At 37.3% G+C, this 26,987-nt stretch overlaps 1 protein-coding gene across 11 annotated transcripts in view; it reads right to left on the bottom strand.

Annotated features, from left to right (window-relative positions):
• Positions 1 to 26,987, bottom strand: part of LOC112668619 (ubiquitin-conjugating enzyme E2 E2) — a 404,581-nt gene that overhangs the window by 318,191 nt on the left and 59,403 nt on the right. The window contains exon 1 of one of the 11 annotated variants that reach the window (XM_049099625.1): positions 9,035 to 17,002. The exons of the other annotated variants lie outside the window; for them this stretch is intronic. The gene's annotated coding sequence lies outside the window, so the exon portion shown is untranslated. Of the gene's footprint in view, positions 1 to 9,034; positions 17,003 to 26,987 lie in introns of those variants that run through there. 11 annotated transcript variants of the gene reach the window in all.

A 26,987-nucleotide genomic window follows, 5' to 3' on the forward strand; every position in this document is an offset into this window, starting at 1 on the left:
AACCATCCAATGAAAAGATTAATCATAACTTAGCTATTTCTCTTCATTTAATATTGTCTATGTTCAAATTTTCACTGTTACATGCATTAGTCTTTACTTTTAATTATTTTCCATAAACTAGAGTCACTCATGTTAAATTACTGAATTAAAGGTTATAATCGACATTTCTATTTCTACTAAAGCACAGTGCCAACCAACATCATGCTTCAATGACAGCTGTATCTTTTATGGTACTCCAGCAACGTCATTTCATCAGCACTGTGTATGATTCCTTCTTGTTTAAAATCACCTTTCTTAGGGGCACCTAGGTGGCTCAATGGTTGAGCATCTGCCTCTAGCTCAGGTTATGATCCCAGGGTCCTGAAATCAAGTCCCACATCGGGCTCCCCACAGGAAGCTTGCTTCTCCCTCTACCTAGGTCTCTGCCTCTCTCTGTCTCTCATAAATAAATAAATAAAATCTTAAAAAAATAAAAATAAAATCACCTTTCCTAGATTCTTAGGAAGCTTAAACATTTTCCATATACTTATTTACTAAGTCTATTTCCTTTGTGAACTGTGTTTTTGTACTATGTATGCCCATTTACCTATCATAGTCATCATGGTTTTCTTGCTGGTCTGTCATCCTCTGCCTGTCTCATTTACTGTGAATACATTTGCTACTTGTTACCTGCCCCCTTGAGACTATTTTTTTCCTCCCTCTCCACCAATACACATCTTTTTAAGCACGGTAGTGTACAATTTTATCCAAATTACTTGTTTTTTCTTTGCCATTTCTCCTATCACTTCTATAAGATATTCCCAAAATCTTTTTACTACTAGTTTTATTTTTCTTTTATATTTAACCCTCTAACTCACAGGTAAGGAATGTGTCAACTCTGCATGCTCCCATAGAACCTTTCTCTTTAAGCATTCGATAAATGTTTCTTAAACATTCCAATAAAAGATAAATTGAAAAAAATATTACACATTACTATAATTCTACTAGTCTCTTTCTAGGCTACTCAGCCAATCAATATAGATACCAAAGTGAAATAACACTCTATAATGAAGGAGAAGACAATGGTGCAGAATTGGTTTCTTTCTGAGAATATAAATCATGTTTTAAAAAGTGTTTTTGTTGGCAAACCCAATTTTTTAAAAGATTTTATTTATTTATTCATGAGAGACACAGAAAGAGAGGCACAAGGCAGAAGGAGGGGAAGCAGGCTCCATGCAAGGAGTCCAATGCGGGACTCGATCCCGACAATCCAGGATCACGCACTGAGCCAAATGTAAACGCTCAATCGCTGAACCACCCAGGTGTCTCACAAACCCAATTTTAATGTCTATGGTTAAGTCATACAAATTCTTTTTTTGCACACATACCCTGCAGAGTAGCAAGCTAGATAATACTGTGTTATTCATTTTTCTAAGTCATAGTCCTCAGATCTGTTATTCAGAGTTCTTTACTGTGGAGTGAAGCACTACTGAATAATTTATTACAATTCTCACCATAACACTGCTATATAATAATTCACAGACACAATACAACCACTTTTATTATAATGATACCTTGGTAGTTTGTTTGGAGGGTTTTTTTTGTCAGTCATCAACTCTTCAAGAGAAAAATATGTATGTCTATACAATTTATAGATTTAAACAACCAAGATATTGCCTAGTAAAAAGACAAGCTTTATTCCTCTTTTCCAGCTTGAGTAATTGAATTTTATTTTGTTGCAGAGAAACAATCAGGCCAAAAAGCCTACTACAAACAAAAACATAATACATGTGGCCCCTTGGATTATATAGCACATTTATGCAGAGTACCTGTCAATATAATTTGCATTCGAAGACCTATAAAAACATTGTTAAAATGACAGCTGTGAAAATTAATCTGAGTAGTGAGGTTGGCAGCACAGGTTTTATTTCATTCTAATGGTTACAGCTTTTACCTATAAATATATGGGTAAGGCAAATAATTACTCCTAACTCTATCCTATGTATTTTGGAAAAGTTGTACCTCCTAATACATAAATAGTCCAGAGAGATAATCAGGATTTTAAAATCTTTTCTGTTTACCTACAAAAGGGAAACCTGTAGGAATACTGTTTTCATATACAACTGGCCCTTGGATGACACAGATTTGAACTGTGCAGGTCCACTGATAACATGGATTTTTTTTCATTAAATACAGTTCAATACTGTAAATATATTTTCTCTTCCTTATGATTTACTTAGTAACATTTTTCCTCTAGCTTCCTTTATTATAAGAGCACAGCATATAATACATATAACACACAAAACACATGTTGTATGTTACTGGTAAGGTTTCCAGTCAAGAGTAGGCTATTAGTTTCGGGGGAGTCAAAAATTACACAGATCTTCAAACCAGTGACCTGATTTTATAACCACAAGTTTGTATCTCTTAATCCCCTTTACCTATTTCACCCATCCCCCCATGTCTTTCCACAGGCAACCACCAAAGTGTTTTGTATTTACGAGTCTGTTTTTGTTTCCTCATTTGTTTTTTAGATTCCATGCATAAATGTGCAATCATACAGTATTTGTCTTTCTCTGACTTACTTCACCTAGCATAATATACTCTAGGTCCATCTATGTTGACACAAAAAGCAAGATTTCATCCTTTTCTAAGGCTGAGTAATATTCTATTGTATATATACCACTCCTTCATTATCTATTCATATGTCGATAAACACTTAGGTTGTTCTCACCTCTTGGCTATTGAAATAATGCTGCAATAAACATAGGGGTCATATACCTTGAGGCCGGTATCACTATAAACTTCCCTTACAACAGTTTTTGCTGCATATCAAAGGTTTTGAACTGTTGTTTTCTATTTCCATTTTTCTCCAGGTATTTTATTTCCTCTTTGATTTCTTTGTTAGCTTACTGGCTCTTCAATAGCATGTTGTTTAGCATCCACGTGTTTGTGTTTTTTTCTTGCAACTGACTTCTAGTTTTCTACTCTTGTAGTCAGAAAAGATGCTTGATAGGATTTTAATCTTCTTAAATTTATCAAGACTTGTTTTGGGGCCTAATATCTAATCTATCCTAGAGAATGTTCCATGTGCACTTGAAAAGAATGTGTATTCTGCTGCATTTGGATAGAATGTTCTATACACGTCTATTAAATCCATCTGGTCTATGGAACACCTGGGTAGCTCAGCGGTTGGGTGCCTGCCTTCGGCCCAGCGCGTGATCCTGGAGTCCCTGGATCAAGCCCACATCAGGCTCCCTGCATGGAACCTGCTTCTCCCTCTACCTGTGTCTCTGTCTCTTTCTCTGTGTCTCTCATGAATAAATAAATAAAATCTTAAAAAAAAAAATCCATCTGGTCTACTGTGTCATTCAAAGTTATTGTTTCCTTATTGATTTTCTGTCCAAATGATCTACTCCTTCATTTAAGTTGAGTATTAAAGTCCCCTACTATTATTGTATTATGGCCAATTTCTCCTTTTATATCTGTTAAAAATTTGCTTTATATATTTAGGTTCTCCTAAGTTGGGTGCATAAATGTTTACATTATATGCTCTTATTGGATTAATCCATTTATCATTACATAATGCCCTTCTTTGTCTCTTTTTACAGTATTTGTTATAAAGTCTATTTTGCCTTATATATGTATTGCTATCCTTTTTTTTTTTTCACTTTTACCTGAAATATCTTTATCTATCTCTTCAATTTAAGTCTGTATGTGTCCCTAGGTCTGAAGTGATTCTCTTGCAGACTGCAAAAAGACCAAGATTTATTTTGGGGTTTTTTTAGTTCATTCAGTTACCCTATGTCTTTTGAATGAAGCACTTACTCCATTTACATTTAAAGTAAATATTGATAGATATATCCTTATTGCCCTTCTGTTATTTTATGGTTGTTTGTGTAAGATCTTCTCTTTTCCTCTCTTCTTCTCTTGTTCTCTTCCCCCTTGTGAGTTCATGAGTTTCCTTAATGTTATACTTAGATTGCTTTCTCTTTATTTTTCGTGTATCCATTACAGGTTTTTAGTTACTATGAGGCTCATATATAATATCCTGTGTATATAGCAGTCTATGTATTAAGATGGTGGTTGCTTAAAGTTCAAGTACATTCCAAAAACACTGGATTTTTACTACCCCCACACATACCTTCTGTATATATTGTCATGTTTTACATATTCTTATGTATCCCTTAACACATTTTTGTTGATTTTACTACTTTTATCCTTTAAACTTCATACTACTTTCATCCTTTAAACCTCACTATAATTACTAGGGAAAGTTGTCTTTTCATAATTTCCTTACTTCCCTAGTTATGGTCTTTTCTTTTCTGCTTAAAGAAGTCCCTTTTATATTTCTTGTAAGTTTAGGTTGTTTTGTTATTGTTGTAGTTTAAGGTTAGTGATGATGAACTCCTTTAATTTTTGATCATCTAGAAACTCTCTCTCCTTCAACTCTGAATATCTTTTCTGGGTAGACATTCCTAGTTTTAGGTTTTTTCCTTTCACTTTAGAATGTATCATGCCACTCCGTTCCAGCTTGCAAAGTTTTTGCAAAAAATAAACAAACTGATAGCCTTATTGAGTTTCCTTTATACCTAGCTACTTGTTTTTCTCTTACTGCTTTTAAGATTCTCTCCTTACCTTTAATTTTTGATGTTTTATTTTTCACATGTCTTGATGTAGACTTTCCTGGGTTCATCTTATTTGGAGTTCTCCCTGCTTCCTGGGCCTGAATGTCTGCTTTTCCCTCTAGTTTAGCAAAGTGTACAGCTATTATTTCTTCAAACACACTTTCTGCCTCTGTCTGTTTTCCTTCTGAGGCCCCTATAATGCAAGTGTTAGTATGTTGGTGTATTCCCAGAAGCCCCTTAACCTATCCTCAAATTTTTCATTATTTCTTCTTTTCAGCTTGGGTTCTTCCCATTACCCCATCTTCCAGATTGCTGATCTGTTGGTCTGCATGCTCTAATCTACCGTTGATTACTTTCGAATATATTTTTCATCTTAGTTACTATATTCTTCAGCTCTGGTTGGTTTTTTTTTTCCTTTCTCTCTCTCTCTGTTGAAGTCCTCACTGAGTTTATCCACTCTTTTCTCAAGTTCGGTGAGTATCTTAACTTTGAACTCTTTTTCAGGTAGACTGCTTACCTATCTTTCATTTTTGTCTTTCATTTGAAACATACTCCTTTGTCTCATTTTGTGGGACTGTTTCTACACAGGTAGGTAGGTCAGCTAGATCTCCTGATCTTAAAAGTAGTGGCTTTATACAGAAGGTGTCCTGTGGTGCTCAAGAGCACAATCTCTCCCCTTGTCACTAGACCATGCACTCCAGGGTGTCCCCTGTGTGGACTGCATTGAACCCTGTTCTGATTGTGCTGCAACTGCCATGGGCACTTAGTGGACTGGGCTGGTCCTCAGACTGGGTGTCTGCAATGACCAGCCAAAACCATTATGGGTGCACTGGTTAACAGGCATGGCTGGCTGAGAGGCCCAATTCTAGCTGCTGCACACATGATAACATGGGGGGCCAGCCACCAGAGAGGAGTATTGGATATTAGTGCTGGCTCCCCACCTCCCTGACAGGAGTAGGTTTGGAGGGGTGCCAGTCCCAGCTGCGGCTGCTCACCAAATGTGGCAGGGTGGTATTTGCTTTGAGTGGATACTAGTCCCCATGGAGGCTACCTGTCAGCTATGGCAGGGCAGGAGCTGTTTTGCTGGGGTATCTGCTGTGACAGAAGGGTTTGAGTGGGACAAGTCTGCAGGGGAACACCAGGGTTGGGCAAGCAATGCCAACAACACAGATGGAGAGTGTCAGAACCCCAACCAGTGTCCAGCCAGCGAGGAAGGAAGGTAAGAAAAACAGCACCTGCCAGCACTCTGTTCTTACAGAAAGCTCCCACAGATCCTTGTCCCTCTAGTACACACTCTAAAATTAATCAGTAAATCTCCTTCACATTTAATTAACCCTGGCACTTTTCAAACTACTTTTTGAGCTGGATCTCCACTGAGTGATACAACACACTGACCCTCTGTTTCCTGCAGCCCTCCAGCTACCCCAGGATTAAGTCACTGATTTTTAAAGCCAGACATTATGGGGGTTCATCTTGTCAATGCAGATCTCTAAGGCAGATCTCTAATGCCTAATGTGGAGCTTGATCCCCTGCCACCTCAGGGAGGACCTTCAAGAGTCTCTATAATGGCTCTCCCACTTGTAGGTCGTCACACTGGGGGTCTGGATCCCAATCACATCTGGCTTCTTCTACTATTCTAAATGTGGCTTCCTCTTTGTGTCTTTAGCTGTGGAAGATCTGCTCTGCTGGTTGTATTTCACCTAACTGTTGCTTCATGGTGTGTCTATGGGAAGAAGTGAGCTCAGGATCCTCCTACTCTGCCATCTTCCCCTGCTCTCTAATATCAAGTATCCTTTAAGTTTCCAAGACTGAGTGCTTTTAAAAATACAGAGAGGATGCTTTTTAACTTTATGGCAAATTTAAGACACAGGATAATTATTTAAATGTAAAGATATGATTTATTGCCCAACTACTGCCTAAAAGGGTATCAGCAGCTTCTAAGAGACCTTGTACAAACAATTAGGCCATTAAAATATAAAATGAAAAGTAAACCCAGAAAACAATGGTTCTTTATCTTAACGGCAAAGAGTGGAGGTCACTAAGCATTTGATAAAAGCCAAAGATACTCCACCAGATTGTCATATGCACAAAAACAATTTTACCTATCATTTCAGAGGGTGATGGTGATACACAGAGAGGGGATTAAAAACTCCTGCCACAGAGAACTAGAAAAGAAATTTTCCATCCAAAAGCCTAGACTAATAAAGTTACTGTAATTAAAATGAAATCTAACTCCGAACTTCCTTGCAGCCCAAGCAAATAAAAAACATGATGGGCTAAATAATTCTCAATGGCTAATAGAAGGAAGTGTGCTAGGTCGTAAGGAAACTTTTGTCTAAACTAAATCTTCAAAGAATTTGTCACATGAATTCTTATAAAGGGAACACTAAACATTATATAAGACAATGCATTCAAAAATATTATAGGAGATGAAGTAATTTTTTTATGTAACTGCATCTTAAAAAGATTGATAAAATATGAGGGAATGATACAGGTTCCCCATTACCCAAAAGCAGAGCATTCCTATGAAAACTTTTATAAGCAGAAACGGTATAAAGTGAAGAGCAATTACCATTAATTGATATAGAAAAATTGCTGAGTGTTCCTAGACCACCCCCTCCCAAAGAACACCCTGTCTTAGGTTTTTCTGATACCTTATAATGTATCTTGCTAACAGATGCACAAAATAACGTGAAATAAAACAGTCAAAGAGTTTAAAGCTATGGCAACTCTGATGCTGGGTATTGTTCCCCAGGAAGGTGTTTGGCTAGGCCTATCATTGCGTGGGGTGTGTGCTGCCTCTACAGAGGGGCTCAATGCAAAACAAACACTGAACACTATTTTTTGCTTTTCACCTTTTTTTTTTTCCATAAAAGCAAAAATCCTCTTGAGATATCTGTTAGTGAAAACAGGTACTTATGGAGGTCTTTCACAAAAGTGGAATGGCATAATGCAAATGTTCAAATGGCAGTGGAGGGAGAGAGGTACCACCTGTACTAAAATATAGAACTAACTAGCTTACTGATGATCTGGTCTGATATAAGATTAGAAATGAGGTTATAACCACTCTCCAATTTCATGCCTCTGGTAAAAATGAGAAAATTTTTGCTAACTTAGTCTCAATCCTCAAAGAAGCAACTTTCCATAAACCAGAGTGGGCATTGGAAAGCTTTGTATGTGACACAAGAATGTAAGAGATCAGAACAGAAGACAAGTTAAGAGTATAGGAAATGGAGCCAGTTTGAATTTGAATCCTGACTCATCTATTTTAATAGCTATGTGCCTTTCTGACTGTGACTATACTGCAGGTTCTCATCTGCAAGGTTGTCATAACAACAGTCCTTACTCGAAATAGAGCTGTTGAGAATCTAATGAGTTTATATAAAGCACTTAGAATAGTGTTTATTGACCCACCTACAATTGTGAAGATTAAACAGCATTAAACAGGGTCTGACATATAACTTATTAGCTACTAGGCAATTCCTCAAGAATGTATATTTTTAAAACTTTAGATTAATGTTAAAGCCTTTTTAACCATCAGATTTAATGAAAATGACCAGCTTTTTATTTAATGTATTTATATCAAGATCTCTAGAATCCCTTATTTTGGCTAATTTAACTACAACTATCCTGAATCAATCCCTTCCTTCCCACTTGTTCTCTGTGGCCAAAATTTTAAGAAGCTGGAAAGTACATTAACCAGCCTTTAAAGAAAACTGATTGATTAAAGAATTATTTATCTATATCTTACTTAATATTTTTTTTTAAGATTTATTTATTTTAGAGAGAGAGAGACAGAGTGCAGGGAGGGGGCAGAGGGAGAGGGAGAGAGAAACTCAAGCAGATTCCACACGGAGCACAGAGCTCAACAGAAAGCTTGATCCCACACCCCTGAGATGCTTAACCAACTGCGCCACCCAGGCACCCTTGAATGTTCAGCCATTTATTCTCAAATGTTTCCATTTGCTTCAGCTCTGTTGATCTAGTTAATCTTTAATGCATGTGAAAGTATAGCAATGTTACATCTTACTCCAGAATTAGGTTCTAAAGTCATTGTAAAAGGCAAAAATTGCCCAGTCAAAATTAAAATTACCTCTGAATATCTCTCAAGTCAGCCTATAAATTATTATCGTTCAGTAAGGCCAAAACAGTCAGTTTTCCTCTAGCACTGTTCAGATACCTGTCCATTCAGCTGAATATAGATGAAATAGCCTATCTGTTCAAGAATGCCAGACTCACACTCAGGAGAGGGAGTTGTTCATACTATGAAACACAATCAAGAAGTGAAAGAACATCTTCCAACTCTGAGAAACACACATTCACTTTCAGAAAGACAGGAATGGCTGAATGACTCCCCTATACTCTTTAAACTTTATTTCTCCCAAACAGGCTCCCTCCCTTCTCTAAGGGACATTAAGCATACATACTCAGGATCCCAGCGGTTTGGCGCCTGCCTTTGGCCCGGGGCGCGATCCTGGGGACCCGGGATTGAGTCCCATGTCGGGCTCCCGGTGCATGGAGCCTGCTTCTCCCTCTGCCTGTGTCTCTGCCTCTCTCTCTCTCTCTCTCTCTCTCTGTGTGACTATCATAAATAAAGAAAAAAATATTTTAAAAAAAAGCATACATACTCAAATTACAGAAGTTAAAGCAAGAGGCAATGCATGTGAGATAATGTTTGCATTAAAAATTCTAAAAGTGGTTCTGATGCCATGCAACTTCAATGTTTATGTCTTACATTTTAACTGTATAATGCAGCACAATCTTTTTTGAGTTTCCATATGCAAGCTGATCAGATGTTTTTGTGCTGAATGTTCTAAATTTTAATGTTCCATTTAGCTGGCAGAACTCATATTCTGTGGAACAACTCAGAAGTTCACCTGTTCCCCTTAACCCCTATCAGGGATTATAGTGGGGAATTAAGCCGTACGTAGTCTTAGGGAAATTCCAGAGAAATTCCTTTCCTATCTGTAAAAGAGAGAGAACACCAGTGTGGATATGGGGTAATTCAGACCATGTTACCTAATGAGTATTCCCATATTCAAAAAGATCAGACGTCGGTCATTAAGGCAATCAGCTGATCAAAGCATCTACAGAAATGTGCGAAGCTGGGGTACATGAGGGCAATGAATAATTGTTTTGATTTTTTTTTAAAAGTATTCAACTAACTGCCAAAAAAGGGAAACATGATCTGTACTTCTGCAATAGAGAGAAATGAGGATAAAAATTATTTGAATTGGGAACCAGAGGCAAAAATACACGTGCTTGGCATTTGCAATGGATTCTACTAAAGCTCTATGCTAACCAAAATTTTTACATGGCAATAGTATCCTTTTAAAATACAACACTAAAATGTTTACAAATTAGAGTTGCTGTTTGGGTAAAAGACAGAAAAACAGGGATCCCTGGGTGGCGCAGCGGTTTAGCGCCTGCCTTTGGCCCAGGGCGCGATCCTGGAGACCCGGGATCGAATCCCACGTCGGGCTCCTGGTGCATGGAGCCTGCTTCTCCCTCTGCCTATGTCTCTGCCTCTCTCTCTCTCTCTGTGACTATCATAAATAAATAAATAAATAATTTAAAAAAAAAAGACAGAAAAACAAAATGAACTTAGAAGTGACTTTTTACAAGTTACTGTTTCTCTTTAATAAAAGGAGTAATGTCAGTAGATGTATTTAGTAGAAGGAGTAAATTTCAGTAGAATTATTTTATAAATTAATTTCTGGAGGAGAGGTACAGTGAGAAGAGCCTTTACAAATGAGCCTCAAAATTCAGCTCACCTTCAATGAGATGCCTTTTCAATACTCTGAAAGAATTCTTTAGGCTCAAATATCTTTGTTTTTAAAGCAAAAGATATTTGCTTTAAAAATCTCTACTTTAAATTCAGATAATAATTAGATATTACATAGTTGAATAGATACGTAGCGATTCTGTTACGTAGATAACAGAACAGTAATACAAACCCAGTCAAGTTTTATAATATTTTAGCAATTAATAAATTATTTTACGTATTTTCATTGGGAACTGTTTTGAAAAAAGGAAAAAATAATATAAAGTCTAGAAGGTCTCCTCTCTGGTTATTTTTCACTTAATAATTAGTGACTGAGTGCCCAGTAAGTGCCAGGCAAAGATCTAGGTGCTTTGTTATACAGTCTCATGTAATTCCTGGGGAAGACACACATATATGACTATAACTTAACAAGAAAAAAAGATTTAATAAAATGTTTCATTTTAATTGATTATAACCAAGTAGTCTATGCTCAGAATTTACTTTATGGCCCATTTGCAACAACTTGTGAGTATACGTTCACCTGAAACTTCTTGCTCCTCCTTTTGAAATCTGCCTTTTATTTATCTATTCATCCATTCATTTAACTATAATTGCCCAACCATGCACATAACAGTTGGGAAGTAGAATGAAAGATGTACCTATGTAAATAGGCAAAGAGAGTTCCTGAATTTAAAGAGGCAAGGTTTTTCCTCACTTTAAAAAGGTCAAGAAATAACAAAACCAATTATATGGTAGATCTAATGAAAGGTTTAAGCTGCTCAGATAACAGATATGAAAGTGCTCTTTAAAACCGTAAAACGTTATTCTACTATAATACATAATTACTAAACAATTTGCTTGATTACTCTAATGACTTCAATAATTCATGTTATTATTATGAATATCAAGAGTCCCCTGCTAACCTGAATTGGTATATTTGAGAACCAACTAAGGCCTGTAATACTTTTTTTGTTAAGTTTAGTTGTAGCATTTAATTAAAGATATTCAATATTATCAATTCAGTCAAGCTTCAAGAAATTATATCCTTTTAGGTTTTCTAGTCATTTATTATGATTTAGTAAAAAGAAAATGGGACTTAAAGGGCTTAAGGATGGGACACCTGGGTGGCTCAGCAGTTGAGCATCTGCCTTTGGCTCAGGGTGTGATACCGCAATCCTGGGATGGAGTCCCACATCAGGCTCCCTGCATGGAGCCTGCTTCTCCCTCTGCCTCTGTCTCTGCCTTTCTCTGTTTCTCATGAATAAATAAAATCTTAAATAAATAAATAAATAAATAAATAAATAAATAAATAAATAAATAAATAAAGGGTTTAGAGATTTAGGTTTTGAGTGTTGGCTTTATGCAACCTTCAGCAATGTAAACTCCTTGAGATTCAATTTCCCCATCTGTACAATGAAAGTGATACCTACCTGGAACAGATGTTGTGAAGACTAAATAAATAATATGACAATATTCAGCAAAATGTCTATCACATATGAGATCACATTATTTCCTTTTGCCTTCTTTCAAACAAAATATAATATATAATCAGTTACATTATCCTTTTTTACTGGACAATAAATCCTCTGTGGGGTTTTTCCTTTTATGAAACCCTCCACTTTTATGTAAATTAACTGTAATCTCCATATTTTCATCATCATCTCCCTTTTTTGTGTGTGTTCCCAAAGTGACTGAAACATTGGGTAAGCACTTTTACTAGACCATAATAAATAGATCCAAAGGGTATTTTCATTTACAAATTTATTTACATAAAAGGAAAACAAGGAGTAGTATCTGAAATAGGACTTTCCCAGAAAATGTGAGATGGACAAAAGCCTGCACAGTACTGACCCTACCACAAATTTTTATTCTATTTTATTCTATTATTAAAGTAATTATTTGGGGAGCATGGGTGGCTCATTTGGTTAAGTATCTGCCTTTGGCTCAGGTCATGATGCCAGGGGTCCTGGGATCCAGCGGCAAGATGGGCTCCCTGCTTGAGAACCTACTTCTCCCTCTCCTCCCCAAGTGCTCTCTCTTGCTATCTCTCTCTCAAATAAATAAGATCTTTTTAATAAATAAATATTCAAATGTATCATTTTTCTTTGTCTAATTCAGCAAAATCAGAAACAAAAAAAAAATGTATCTTCGAGTATATTTTCATTACCTTTCTAACATTATTCAATGGTCATACAAAAGAGCCAAAAGTCTTGCAGAATCAAAGTATACATAACAATCGTTTCTCCAAGTGAAATTTCAATTATTTTATTATAGTGCATTAGCAATGGCAATTAAACTTAGGCATTTTGGGGGCACCTGGCTTGCTCAATGGGTAGTGCATGCAACTCCTGATCTTGGGGTTGTGATTTTGAGCCCCTGGTTGGCTGCAGAGCTTACTTTAAAAAATAAAATATTTAGGGGCACCTGGGTGGCTCAGTGGTTGAATGTCTGCTTTTGGCTCAGGTCCTGATCCCAGGGTCCTCAGATGGAGTTCCGCATCTGCCTATGTCTCTCTGCCTCTCTCTCTCTCTGTATCTCTCATGAATAAATAAATAAAATCTTTAAAAATAAATAAAATCTTCTTTAAAAAAGGTTTTTTACCACAACGTTGGAGAGGATGTGGAGAAAGGGGAACCCTCCTGCACTGTTGGTGGGAATGTGAACTGGTGCAGCCACTCTGGAAAACTGTGTGGAGGTTCCTCAAAGAGTTAAAAATAGATCTGCCCTATGACCCAGCAATTGCACTGCTGGGGATTTACCCCAAAGATACAGATGCAATGAAACGCCGGGACACCTGTACCCCGATGTTTATAGTGCAATGTCCACAATAGCGAAACTGTGGAAGGAGCCTCGGTGTCCATCGAAAGATGAATGGATAAAGAAGATGTGGTTTAGGGCAGCCCCGGTGGCACAGCAGTTTAGTGCCACCTGCAGCCTGGGGTGTGATCCTGGAGGCCCCGGATCGAGTCCCACATTGGGCTCCCTGCATGGAGCCTGCTTCTCCCCCTGCCTGTGTCTGTGTCTCTGTCTCTGAATAAATAAATCTTAAAAAAAAAAAAAGAAGAAGAAGATGTGGTTTATGTATACAATGGAATATTACTGCAGCCATTAGAAACGACAAATACCCACCATTTGCTTCAACATGGAGATGGAACTGGAGGGTATTATGCTGAGTGAACTAAGTCAATCGGAGAAGGACAAACATTATACGGTCTCATTCATTTGGGGAATATAAAAAATAGTGAAAGGGAATAAAGGCGAAAGGAGAAAAAATGAGTGGGAAATACCAGAAAGGGAGACAGAACATGAGAGACTCCTAACTCTGCGAAACGAACTAGGGGTGGTGGGCGGGCAGTGGGGGTGACTGGGTGATGGGCACTGAGGGGAGGCACTTGATGGGATGAGCACTGGGTGTTATTCTATATGTTGGCAAATTGAACACCAATAAAAAATAAATTTATAAAAAAATAAAGGTTTTTAAAGAAATTTGGCATTTTAGTTCCTATTATCTGAAAAATATAAGCATGTACTTACAAATTCAAGAGCCACCCAATGAAAGCATTATTACCACTGGCCAGCCTCACACATTGCTGTTATTTACTAATCTTATCTGTATGTTTTCCTCTTGGAAGCATTGTTCTAGTACTCAGCTATAATAAACTTTGTATAGTTAATTATGCTGCTGCACAAACAATAAAGTTGGCCCTCTTCCACTTTGACTGTAAAAATCTTCATTAAGGAGTCTAATGAACACTGTACTTAAAAGTCCACTGCACAGAGATCTGTAACTTATTCAAAAGAAAGTGTATTAGAAAATATACAGAAAACTAGAAACTAATCAATCTTTATATACAAATAATGTATGCTAATATAAATTTGTTAACATATGGTGATAATTACTAAGGATCATTGAATCTTTCTTGGTTAAAATTTCCACACAAAGCATATTTATCTTCAAAGTTTTTTTATTAAAAAAAAAACTAAGCCTATTTAAAATGTCTCCCACTTCACAATTCGCCTTTTTTTTTTTTCCACTTAAAAATCAGGATATATGCTTTTTCTACCTATTAAAGTCTCCCTTAATAGATATAGTAAGAGGGACACCTGGGTGGCTCAGCAGTTGAGTGCCTGCCTTTGGCTCAGCGCGTGATGCAGGGAGTCCCGGGATCAAGTCCCACATCAAGCTCCCTGCATGGAGCCTGCTTCTCTCTCTGCCTATGTCTCTCCTCTCTCTCTCTGTGTCTCTCATGAATAAATCATTAAAATCTTTAAAAAAATAGATATAATAAGAGATTTAAATGCTGCACAGGTTTTAAAAAAATTGTCTTTGGAAAAGAGAAAAATCATCAGGGATGTGTCACTGATACACAGTGGCAGCTAAAATATCAAGTGAAAATGAGTGAATATGCAGGCTAAAAAAATCCTGAAGCATCATAATTTCTATATAAAAGGTAAAATACTGGGATGCCTTGCCTGGGCGGCTCTCAATTAAGTGTCTGACTCTTGATTGGGCTTCAGGGTCTTGAGATGGAGCCCTGTGTTGGGCTGCATGGCTCCGCACAGAGAGCACTTTAGACACTCTCTTTCCATCTCCCTCTACTCCCTCCTCCACTGGGGCTCTCTAATAAATAAATATTTTTAATGTAAATATTCTCTAAATTGGCATTAGGTGGAACACAATTTCCCGCATCCTATTTAAGTACTTTAGAGAGGACTATTCAGTTAAAAAAAAAAAAAAATCATTATTAAAGCCCTAAGGCCAAGAAAAAGACAAATTATTTTTAAATTTTAAAATATCAGAGAGCTATTCAGAAGTTCGATTAACCTAACCATAGCTTGAATAAAAGCTGTGAACTTGCCAAAATGATTATGCCTAAACTAACGACAAAATAATTTTTTGCTGAGCCACAAAATGATATTATTTCTAACAGTAAATAAATAATTTTCTTAAAGCCATAACATCAAAGTGAGTACATGCTTTCGAGAGAAAATTCAGAATATCAAATATGAAATAAAAAGTCAGAGAAAAGTTGCGGGATGGGGGTCAACATGTATGGTAAAAGGCCCAATATTTGAAGTCTGATAGGAAAATCTGAGGCTCAGAGATTGAATAAATATATTTAGAAAAATGACACCAGAGCAGCCCGGGTGGCTCAGCGGTTTAGCGTCACCTTCAGCCCAGGGCCTGATCCTGGAGGCCCCAGGATCGAGTCCCACGTCGGGCTCCCTGTATGGAGCCTGCTTCTCCCTTTGCCTGTGTCTCTGCCCCCCTTCTCTCTGTGTCTCTCATGAATAAGTAAATAAAAAGAAGAAAAGAAAAGAAAAAGAAAAGAAAAGAAAAGAAAAGAAAAGAAAAGAAAAGAAAAGAGAAAAGAAAAGAAACGAAAAGAAAAGAAAAGAAAAGAAAAGAAAAGAAAAAGAGAAAGAGAAAGAGAAAGAGAAAAATGACACCATAATACCTGCCATTACAGAACTACTGGGAGCCTAAAAAGATGAAGCATAAGACCTGATACAAAATAAGCACTCATAGGACACCCGGGTGGCTCAGGGGTTAAGCATCTGCCTTTGGCTCAGCACGTGATCCTGGAGTCCTGGGATGGAGTCTGCATTGGGCTCCCTGCATGGAGCCTGCTCCTCCTCCTGCTTGTGTCTCTGCCTCTCTCTGTCTCTCATGAATAAATAAATAAAATCTTTAAAAAGAAAAAAAATAGAAAAAGAAGCACTCAACAAAGGATATTTTAAAACTGTCCAAATTACTGTCTCTAGAGCAACAAAGAATTCTGTTTACCAAAAAACCTAACAACCAGGAGAGCATCCTCTGAAGGTTTTCTTTGCAGTTCCCTTTGTTTAAACTTCAACAGTTATTTGATCCTCTTCATATTTCTATTCAGTGATAACTATTTTCAAGCAATGCAGTTATGGCAAGTTATAAGAAATCTGGAGGTTTTAATTGCTTTTATTAAGCAATTTATTAACTTAATAACACTTTAATGGCAATAATTCAATTTTTCTCAGAAAGACTTGCAAGTTAGTAGAATGCACTGCTTCACTCCTCAGTCTGATAATTAACCTTGATACCCACCTGCAAAGTGCTCCATACTGTCAATAGAATAAAATGATCACCCTCTAAATCATAAAGATTCTAATAAAACGGTGAAGGCTGTCATCCCATGACATTTGTATTCACAAGCAAAGATTGTAGAAACACTTTAAAACACATTTCCATAAACTCCACAAATAGTCTTTCTGATCCAATGTACTTCTGGCTTTGGGGGCTGCTCATGACTATACTCGAGAATACAAGATAAAAGGATTTGTTACTTTTAACTTCACCTGAAGAATAAAGCTTGATGTATCAGACTAAAGCTCTACAACAGATCTTTATCTGCCTGAGAATAATATCCAATCATATTTTTTAAATAAACAATTTTAAAAACGACCAGACATCGGGAGAGGCATGAACAAAAGAGAAAATGAGAGAGGCTTGAAGAGTACTAGTAACGCCCTGTTGCCAATAAAGCATAATATATTAAACACTTAGATTATCAATCAGTGCCTTTATGATACCAAAAATCTTTCTTTTTTAAAGACTTTATTCATTTATTCATGAGAGACAGAGAAACAGAGAGAGAGAGAGAGAGAGAGAGAGAGAGGCAGAGACACAGGCAGAGGGAGAAGCAGGCTCCATGCAGGGAGCCCGATGTGGGACTCGATCCCGGGTCTCCAGGATCAGGCCCTGGGCCGAAGGCGGTGCTAAACCACTGAGCCACTCAGGCTGCCCTATGATACCAAAAATCTAATGGGAAAAAATAGGCAATACATATAGTCATAGGTAAATGTGAGGTGTTTAGGCCTGTGGAAAGAGATGATGATTGGCCTGCTGAGGTAGGGTAGTCAGAGTAGGCCACTAAGGTGACATCCCAGGAAAGACTAAAGGTCAGGGACTAATTCAAAGGAAGAGCAATCCAAGCAGAGGAAACCACCACTATAGAGACCCTGAGGTGAAAGTACATCTGGTATGTTAGAAGAATAGGAAAGAGGCCAGTGCAGCAGGAACAGAGTAATCAAGAGAATATGAGCTGAGGTCAAAGAGATAAAGAGGGACCTGACCACTTACTGTTTCACAGATTATTGTAATGGGAATCCAAGAAGTAATATGAACTTTCATTTTAAAAGGATCATCCTGTCATATTAAGAAAAGACTACAGAGAAGGAAGGACAGAAGCAGAAAGAACCACTGGGAAGCTGTGGCAATTCACTCAGGCAAGAAATGAAGATGGGCTAGACCAGAATAGTAACAATGGAGGAAGTGAGAAGTGGTGAGCCTGTATCGGTATTTTGAGTAGGTTAAAAGGCTTTGCTGACAGAATGGATGTAGAGTGAGAGAGAACGAATGGAATCAAGGATGATCCCAAGATCTTCATCCTAATGGAGAGATGGATTTGCTATTAACTGAACAACAAAGACTGCTGATGAAGCAGATTTGTTAGAGGGAACAAGTTCAGTTTTGTATTTTACTTTTGAGGGTCAATTAAATATTCCAATAGAATATTTAAATGAGTTTATTTTACAGACAGCTAATCAAAAATAAAATTTTAATAAAATTAAACTTTAATTGTTAATATCTATTTGACTAGCTAATCAATATAATAAATTTTCACTATTAATAATCTTTATTTCGGGGCAGCCCGGGTGGCTCAGCGGTTTAGCGCCACCTTCAGCCCAGGGCGTGATCTGAAGACCTGGGATCGAGTCCCACGTCGGGCTCCCTGCATGGAGCCTGCTTCTCCCTCTGCCTGTGTCTCTGCCTCTCTCTCTCTCTGTATGACTATCATAAATAAATTTTTAAAAAAATTAAAAAAATAAAATAAAATAAAAAAATAATAAAAAAATAATAATCCTCCCCCAGGAACTTGAGAGTTTACAACCAAACTTAAAGCTCACCCTATGAAGAAATAACTAATAAATACATCGTATAGAAAATTTTTTAGCTTAAGCAGGAGCTCATATTTTCAAAATTGATTACTCTCTCTCCTAAACTATTGATGGTGGTAAGCCTTGTTGCAAGATATAAGATCTAAAACAATTTACAGACCTGAGAATGAGGCAAAGTACTGAGTGTATTTAATATAAAAAACTAGAGATTACATTTTAAGGAAAAAAGTTATTTCAGCTGACAATAAGCATAACCCAAATTAATGAGTTTTGCAAACAAAAAAACTGGGTTAATTTAGTGATAAAATAGTGCAACCTCCTAATGAATTTTCTAATTGTTTTCCTTTTATTGACATCAGCCCATTAGCTGATGAGACTTCTACATACTAGTAAAAATGGAAATCCTTCATCAAAAGATATTGACAATCAAGCAATCTAGGGTCACACACAAGACATTTACATGTATGCTTAGTTATTTAAAGAAAAATACAACATTCTTAAGTTCTTTGCCTTAGTACTGCATGAAAATATTTGAATACCTATTATATGTAATATACCATATTGAGAAGATAATGAATTAGGTGTGCCATATACCTTCACTATCTTCAAAACAAGTGAAGAAAGTAAATGCATTTAACCCTTATAAATATAATAATTCCATCAGCAACTAACAATTATTGAGCCTTTATGCATCAGGCACTATTTTGAGTGTTTTGCATCTGTGAACTTATAATCCTCACACAAACATATGTAATTTTACAGACGAAGAAAGTAAGGCACAAAAAAAGTTACACAACTAGATGAAAAGGGGTATGTGTATCCTGAATACAACACATTAAAAAGTTTATATACCATGACCAAGTAGTATTTAACCCTGGAATGCAAGGACTATTCAACATACTCAAATCAATAAATGTGATACACTATACACTAACAGAATTAAAGACAAAAATCATATATATATATACACATGATATATATGTATATATCCATTGTGTGTGTGTGTGTATATATATACATACATACATATATACATATACATACATACATATATATATATACACATACATACATATATATATGTATGCGGTCCCTCGACAATCTCTCCAGAAGAAACCACTGTGCAACACTGCTTCTCACTCAAAGTAGCAGCTGCTATGGGTGCAGTAAGAGCAGAGAAAATTACAGAATGGAGGTGGTATTTGAGCTAGGCCTTAAAGTCCAAATGAAAGAAATGGAGAGAAGGCTATGCTTAAGCACTTGTATAGGGAAAGGTTTTTCAGGTTGCTACTTCTCTTTGGCCTCTGCATACAAAGGACACAGGCAGCACTGGTAACAGAAAGGTGGTCCACATACCCACAAAAAGTTTTGAGAGCACACTTAAGTCAACCCTGGCTTTAAGAGTAGCCTTAACTGTTCTCCAGGTATAATATTCCTGAGCTCTATCTCAGAGTCAAAGACAAAAATGAAGAGTATATGCTGATCACACTTGTGTGGTGTGTTCCAAGAGATAGGAGCTAGGCATACATAAACTGACACGCTACAAGCAATGACTTCTCTAATGAGAATATACTAGAAGAGAAAGACAATAATGACACACACGCAACTGGCTATGTTCAGTCCATAGTCACAGACCACCTTCGAGTTCTCATATGTGTTCCTAATTAAATTGGCCCCTCAGCCTGACTGGACAACATTCAGATGTTTCCCTTCAAGGGGAAAACCTTCCCTCTTGAGCCCAATTACAGAGCCTGGTTGAATAGGTAATATGAACAATCTTGGAAAACTGCAAAAGAAATTACAGTTGACCCCTGAACAATATGAGTTTGAACTGCACAGGTCCACTTAAAATATGAACTGTTTTTCATAAATACAGCGCATCCTGTTTTTTATTTTTTTAACATTTTTTCTCTAGTTTACAGTAAGAATACAGAGTGTATTACATGTAACATATAAAATATGTGTTAATCAATTGTTTATCTTATCGGTAAGGCTTCTGGCGAACAGTAGGCTATTAGTAGTTAAGTTCTGGGGGCGTCAAAAGTTGTATGCGGATTTTTTAACGGGGGGGGGGGGGGGGGGGGGGAGGGAGTTGGTGACCTTAACCCCTCCATTATTCAAGAGTCAACTGTGCTCTTGAAATTTCCATGTAACTTGATAATCTTTATTTACTTATTACTGTCCTGGGAAGGAGAGTAAATAATTACAATCTTATTCCACTTTTTTATTCACTTGAAAATTTTACTCATGATCAATTTCAGACCTACTCAACTAAGAATTAAGTACTCTCCTGGTTTTCCCCCTACTCCCTAGAAGACAAACTCCTTCCTCTTTATTCATCTCTAAGTGCTATGATGTCAGAAGGCTTGGTCCTTTGGTCCTGGGTCATCTTTTTTTCTATACCCTTTCTGTACATATATTCGTCATTTCAGTGGACTTAAGTATCTTTATAATGGCAACTTCAAATTGATAGTTTTGGCTCTCCAATGCATGTTCAACTGCCTGTCTGGCATTTTTATCTGAATGTCTCATATTTTACATTTAATATATCCAAAACAGAACTTTTTTTTTTTTTTTTTTTAGTAAAATTGACCATGGATGGGCAGCCCTGGTGGCTTAATGGTTTAGCGCCGCCTTCAGCCCAGGGCATGATCCTGGAGAACCAGGATCCAGTCCCACGTCGGGCTCCCTGCACGGAGCCTGCTTCTCCCTCTGCCTGTGTCTCTGCCTCTCTCTCTCTCTCTCTCTCTCTCTAATAAATAAATAAAATCTTTAAAAAAAAATGACCATGGTATATTTACAACTCTGTTTGTAGATACATATCTTTGCTATATTAAAGACTAAAAAGTTACTTTAAATTTCCAGACTAAAATTATCTTTCCCATAAAAATCAGCAACTCATCTATTTCATTTTATTTTTTCTCCATGCCCAGGCAAACAGCTTAAGAGAATATTATAAATACTAATTTGTGGTTTGATCAACCTTGATAGATGCTTTGCCTAACTAAACCCAACTCTGTATCTTTTTTTCAGATTAAGTTTAGTATTTTTCATATTCTGTGCTTTTATTTCTTTTTTTTTTCCGTGCTTTCATTGCAATCAGGAACTAATCAAATCTATCTACTATAGTTTAAAAACAGCAAAAATGCCCTCAGTCTATCTAGGGTGGGGACGAAAGTGGGACAAGGAGAGCAACCAACAGGGCACCTCAAGAGAGGGGCTGGGCACTGCCCCAGCAGCACTGAGGGCAGTAACAAAGAGTCTTGTTGAGTGTAAAGAGGGCACTGCCCGGCAGGCTGAGCCTGTCCGCCTATTCCTACAAAGCAGGCAGAGACCCTGAGGACTATTCACATGTCCAGCCTGCCTCAGAAGAAGCCAATACCTAGTTCTGGTTTCCCTGTCAGCAAGGCCAAATCTTCACAGGGCTATCTACACAGTTGAGAAGAGCCAGCTCTAGGCACAATATTACAGTCACATTGCCCTGGTGACACAACATCTGCAAATCATGCTGTTCCTACTTCAGATTCTTGATCCTGTCTGCCAAACTACTTCCCACCATGAATCTTCCCCATTTCAGAACAGGTACCACCATTTCCCCCAATAGACTCAAACCTGTTAATTTCGCTCTTTCCTCTAACATACCCCCACCACCACCTCTGTTGTCTATCCATCAGCTTGTCAATTCTTCTTCAAAAAATACACCTCCAGGGGCCCTAGGTGGGCTCAGCTTGTTATGTGTCTGCCTTCAGTTCAGGTCATGATCCCAGAGTTCTGGGATCAAGCCCCACTTTGGGCTCCTTCCTCAGCAGGGAGCCTGCTTCTGCCCCTCCCTCTGCCCGCTGCTCACCCTGCTTGTGCTCTCTCTCTCTCTGCCAAATAAATAAATGAAATTTCTAAAAAAAAAAAAAAAAAAAGAGAGAGAGAGAGAAAGAAAGAAAAAAGAAAAGAAAAATATACTTCCAGTTTCCCTCTTTCCATCTTTACTGTTACCACCCTAAACCAGAATACCACCCTCTCTTACCTGGATGACTATACTATCAGCCTCCAATCTTATACTCTGCTCTTCTAGTCTAGCAGCCAGACAATTTTCCTAACAGCCAAACTCTACTGGATTTGACCCTAGCCTCATTTTTCAATCTTACCTTGTGCCACAGCATTCCTCTGCCTACTTCCACTGCCCTTCAGTCCAGCCACATCAGACTTCTTTCAGTTCCCTGAACACCAGAGCACATACCTGGCTATAGAGTCTTCACGCATGCAGTTTGGTACCCTGAGAGTCCTGCACACCTTTTGTAGCTAGCACCTTTTCTTCATTAAGTCTCAGTTTAGATATCATCTCCTCAGGAAAGCCTTCCAAACCCAAGTAGAATCCCGCTCTAAAACTCATCCTTTGTTTGTTTTCCTCATGGTAATTATTATTTCTGTATATCTGTTTTCCCTTTCTGTAAGGCAGTTTGGGGTTTCTTTAAATACAAGTCCCTGTCTGTCTTCACAGCTGAAACATAATCTCTCCACAAAGGCTGGAGACCCTTTGTCCTGTTTATAACTGCAACCCCAGTATTCAGCACAATGCTGATCATCTAACAGGCCCTTAGAAAACATCTGTTAATGGAAAATGAATATTAACTTCAAAATACACTCTACTCAGCTTATTTTATTATTCACACCAGTACCTTACACATTCTTATTCAATAATGTAATTTTATTTTGCTTTTTTTCCCAGGCCCCAATACCATTTTGAGCCTATTCATAGGCTTCCCTATTAATCTCTGACCAGCTGCTTTATCAAACATGGAGGTTATTCCTATCCCTGTGACCAGCTGCTTTATCAAACACGGAGGTTATTCCTATCCCTGTGACAAGTTCTTACCCCTTAACAATGCAGCAAAAATGCATTTGTGCTCTATCCTACCCTAATTCTAATAAGCACTAAGAGATGCTTAACCTAAGCCCTAAGGGATCAGTGTGTCAATAGACTGCCTCCTTCCCAAGCCTCCAGCAGACTATGGGGTATATAATCCCAACAGTCCTTGACTATATATAATTTATAAAGTCAATGTTGGAAACACATAAATAACAACGTAAGCCTACATAATCGCTTACCTACAAAGTGTGCTTACTCAAATATAATTTCTATTGTGTAGATTAGTCAAAATTCCCCAGGTGGATCCCCAGCTGCTGGGCCTGACCATGGAACTGAACTTCACTGGGTACATTTACATGTATGTGTCCAAATGAACATCCATCTCTGACTACCTTCTACACAGAAAACTGATAATCAGCTCAACCAAAATTTACCATCTCTAAAATCCACAGTAAGGAGTTCCCAACTGGCTGATTACAAAACTATACTCAATTTGGTCATCTCTCAATCCCTAACTTTTTTCTTTTTGAAGTTGCCAGTATTAACTTATTTTTATTATAATATTTCCTAAATGAATATAAACATAAAGTCAACAATACATTTCTGGTATTTATAGCTCATAGATAAAAACATAAAAGTAAATACATACATAATAATGTATCTAATAAATTTTAATTAATAATACTAGCTTCATATTTTGGGCATTGTTTCGCTGAAACTAAGTTTTTCTTTTATATATCATTACCATGATAAATTCATCTGAGAATGTATACCAAAATGTACACCATGAAAATTCTGAAAACAAATTTTTTTCAAATTAAGTTTTTAATTCCAGTATAGTTAAGATACAGTTTTATACTTGTTTCAGATGTACAATATAATGATTCAACAACTCCATACATCATTACTCAGGGCTCATCATAAGTGTACTATTAATCCTCTTTACCTATTTCACCCACTGCCCCTCTGATATGTTTTATTTTAAAGCAGTAACCTCAGTTAAAGTTACTGTCTTTTTTTCAACAAGAATATTCTTCACATGAAGCATACTTCAGAATACATGGTTGGTTCTAATATAAAAAAAAATTCTATCCAAGAAAAATAGAATGCACACCTTCTTCAAGTACACACAGAAGAATCCCCTGGTTGAATCACATAAAAAGAGGGCACTTGCTGGTTTAGTCAGTAGAGCACACAACGCTTGATCTTGGGGTCATGAGTTCAAGCCCCTTGTTGGGTATAGCACTTACTTTAAAAAAAAAAAAAAAAAATATATATATATATATATACCCAAACTCCTAACTTCTTTAAATGATGGCGCCAGAGGAATGAAAGACTATTTCAAGTGTGGAGAATGATGACATGAGAAACCATGTGCAACTCCCATTTCTCTGTAAAAAGATTCTGACACCGACCAACCCATTAACCTACATCTCTGGTGACCTCAAAAACTGGAGGGATTGTTTAACAGCTTTTCCCTGCTTGCAAGTTGGATATACGTAGCCTATACATAATTCAAAGAAGGAGCTTAAGCCAATTTTAGCTAATGACCATATGATATATTTGATATTTTTTTTTTAGATTTATTTATTTATTTATGATAGAGACACAGAAAGAGAGAGGCAGAGATACAGGCAGAGGGAGAAGCAGGCTCCATGCCAGGAGCCAGACGCAGGACTCAATCCCGGGACTCCAGGATCATGCCCTGGGCCAAAAGGCAGGCGCCAAACCACCGAGCCACCCAGGGATCTCCGATACATTTGATATTTATTATGGGTTTTATAACACCTATATTTACGCATTTGAGAAGGCTACCCTGAATTTAGTACTTAAAACATTTTGTCCATTATAATATATTCAGAATACTATGGGATTCATATTCCATGGTTTTTAAATACTATGTGTTTTCACCTCATTCTACATAGTGATTACTGATTTTCCACTAATGTAGATTAAGAACAGAATAAGTCTGCTACATAAATATTAGAAACGACTTCCAATGCTCCATTTGAGGTCCATTTTATCTTTCAGGCAAAGCTAACTTACAATGAGGTTCTTCTGGCACTACAATAACTAAAGCCACCTGGAGATAGTCCAAGCCATTTGGATAGTGCCAGAAGTGCCTTACACCCACTCAAATTTAGAACAAAGCACATAAGCATTTGTTTCAATGTATTAAGAAATCATCCAAAGCAAAATATCTATTATGTGAACTATGAAAATTTCTAAAGGATCAGACAACAATGAAACAGGACAGTAAAAGATAATTACTTTGTCCTCTCTTAAAACTTATCTGTCCCTTCTCCTACCTCAAATTCCAATTATTGGCAAAGTAAGATCATAACACTGTTTAATATCATTTATAAACCAGGCTACTGCCAGATATTTACTACAATGATGCACAACGGCTTGGCCAGGAAGGCAAAACTTTTATCTTACATTGGAAAATATGTTAACTCAGAAAGAACTAAGAGACGTCCTACCTTACCCTACTCAAGGCGGGCAACTCCCAAGCTCCTATAGTTCTACTTTCCCAGATTCTAGGCCATCTTATCCTGCCCTGGCACATTAGTACCAGTCCCCCTCCTACAGAATCCCTTACTCATTACTCAGGCACCTGAAATCCAAAAACTGCTCCATTTGCCTGCTAACTTAAGCCTACTACCAAAATATCAATTGCTGAAAACAATAAGCAGTTTTGCCTCTCTTAGAAACTCTGCCCTAGCTTCAGGCAAGGATTATCCTCCAGCACTTGCATCTGAATCTCACCTTCTTTCACCTGGATGCAGGTCTCAGATCATTCTGTGATGTGGCATTAGGCCACAAAATTTTGCCATATTGGACCAAAGTTTTAAAATAAATGTCTCAATCGGTGGTCATAATGAAACAGGCGGTCCACATGTATTGTATAAAGAGCAATGGTAGTTTCTTTAGTGTACTCTCTCTTTTGAAATCTTTAAAACTGGGATGCCTCGGTGGCTCTGAGGTTGGGCCTCTGCCTTTGGTTCAGAGTGTGATCCCGGAGTTCCGGGAAAGAGTCCCACATCGGGCTCCCTGCACGGAGCCTGCTTCTCCCTCTGCCTGTATCTCTGCCTTCTCTCTGTGTCTCTCATGAATAAATAAATAAAATCTTTAAAAAAAAAAAAAAAAGAAATCTTTAAAACTTTGAATTTTCTTTTAATCCTAAGATTTCCTGGCTCATGGAATGTTTATGTTAGAAAAAAAAATCCTAAAAACCCACAAATTTTTTTCATTAATACTTAAACAATTTCTAAAGATGAAAATAATATTTTTTTTTAAGGGCACCTGAGTGGCTTAGTAGTTAAGCATCTGCCTACAGCCCAGGTCATGATCCCGGGGTCCTGGGATCGGGTCCCAGATCAGGCTCCCCACAGGGAACCTGCTTCTCCCTAAGCCTATGTCTCTGCCCCTCTCTGTATCTCTCATGATTAAATACATAAAATCTTAAAAAAAAAAAAAAAAAAGGAAAGAAATTAATATTTTTTCCAGGACCAAAGGAGAAGGGGGAAATCATGAGGATTGCAGTTTGATTACACAGTTTGATAGACTTGATGGTATGTATACTGACGAAATAATTATTCAAAAGATTTGCATTAGATGATTAGCTTAATTTCTATTATAATTTGGTTAACAGTAATATTTTTATTTCTTGACTACATCTGAGAAGTGGAGTTTATGAAACAACATGTAATAATCTGGGACCTATCAAACTGATGGATATTAATTGATGTCCCTAAGCCCCATGCCAGGCTCTTATTTCCTCATGTTCTCCATATGTTGTCCTTTCCTTATAAAT

The sequence above is a fragment of the Canis lupus genome, chromosome 23, assembly GCF_003254725.2.
Source record: "Canis lupus dingo isolate Sandy chromosome 23, ASM325472v2, whole genome shotgun sequence".
In the NCBI taxonomy this organism is placed as follows: Eukaryota; Metazoa; Chordata; class Mammalia; order Carnivora; family Canidae; genus Canis; species Canis lupus.